Raw genomic sequence first — 1,712 nt, 5'->3', positions numbered from 1 at the left:
TAGAAAGCAATAGAAACTAAAATTGAGATATAAGATCTATTTGACAAGAAAAACACTTTCCCCACAGGTGAATCCACTGATCGCAGTGATTCTATTTAAATTAACTGACTTTGTAATTCTAGCATGACAGGGGCCTTTAGTCTTTTCTTTTTGTTTAACAGTTTAATAAATGCCTCATGTTTTTATTACTGTGATGGCCTTAATTTTCCGGATATAAACATATCTCACAGTTGTCTAATCAAGCAAGTTAAAGGTAAATAATCTACCTGTTTGTCACATTCAGCTGTAGAATGACAACAAACCTCACAAAAGCGTTAAAACATTATCATAGCTCAAATTTTTTTTTCATCATGTCCTTATAACATTATATACAGTAAATGTAATTATTATTTTTCTTTTTCTGTCTCCTATTTCTTGATATGTAAGTCCACTAAAGCCCTTTTCACTTCTTCTCTGTTGCTGTGACTCTCAGCCAATCAGCTATCAGTCTGCAAAGCTGAGGCGCTGAAAGGCATTCTGGGGAGAAGGAAGTAAGGAATAATTGCTATTGTGGTCTGGAGAGTAAAAGAACTGACTTCTGCAGTAGCTAGGAACTGATGTCCGGTGAAAACATTTAATTTCAAATGTAATTCAAAAAGCTTTTAGCCTTATCAAAAGTCTAACAGCGTTAGCATTAGAACTTAGTAGAATTAAAAGTAGGTTACAGCCTTATTAATCTGGTCAAAGTCACACAGAGAAGTGTGTAGTCATAGATCTGATTTGACTTAGTTTTTGGGGTTTTTTTCTGTTTTATTGATCATCTGTGAGTCAGACTCCTGAAGCTGCTGGTTTTTCAGACAGAACAGCAGCTAACAGGACAGAGCTAACAAAGACACCTGAAACAACAACAATGCAGCATAAAACCAGGCTAGGGCTGTTTCCAGACCAAGTCTGAGACCAAGTATTTAAATATTTGTTGCATCATAACATTGTGCGATGGAAAAAAAAAAAAAAAAAAACTTCTGTCGGCCATTTTCACATAAAGGTTTTGCTAAAAAGATGGATTTTTATTAGTTTAGTTTTACATTAATGGAAACATGCCTGGTGTTGTGTTTATGGGTGTTTGGCTGTGCTGCTGGCATCAGCAGTTCACGTCCCTTTAAACTGCCGTCCTGTAGTACAGCAGAGCTCCTGTAGAGGTTGGACTGTGTGTTAAATGTTAAACAGACTCTGCTGCCACCTGCTTTCAGTACAAACAGTTTAATCCATGTTACTTATTGTTTATCTTCAGGGGTTGATTATTCCATTTGTTCTATTTTTTTCTATTCTCAGTGTAACACTTATTAGCAGTGGACTGTTTATTTGTCATACATTAGAGTATACCATGTATTCTCTCAAACTGAAGTGGTGCTGCAATGTAAATGCCTTTAAACAATACAGTGACTAACAAACACCTCTACTACTAACCTGATGGATGTGATGATATTACTACTCTGTTAGTACTTAGTGATATTCTGTTACAGTAGGTTAGATTGCATGTTAATCGTATGTTACTGTGAAAATAAACTCTGAAACTCACCTGCTTCTCTCACTTCTGTTTTACAACCACAAATGTGAAACATTCACTGTATGGAGCCCTGAAATTGACCAAATGTAGTAAAAGGTTATTGCACAAGTCTAAAGAATGCATTAATACAGCTGTTAAATTCAGAATTAAATTGCCTTTTATTTAT

Source organism: Micropterus dolomieu, linkage group LG18, assembly GCF_021292245.1.
Source record: "Micropterus dolomieu isolate WLL.071019.BEF.003 ecotype Adirondacks linkage group LG18, ASM2129224v1, whole genome shotgun sequence".
NCBI classification, from domain to species: Eukaryota; Metazoa; Chordata; class Actinopteri; order Centrarchiformes; family Centrarchidae; genus Micropterus; species Micropterus dolomieu.
The sequence above is the reverse complement of the archived record's forward strand: the minus strand, read 5'-3'. Positions refer to the sequence as shown.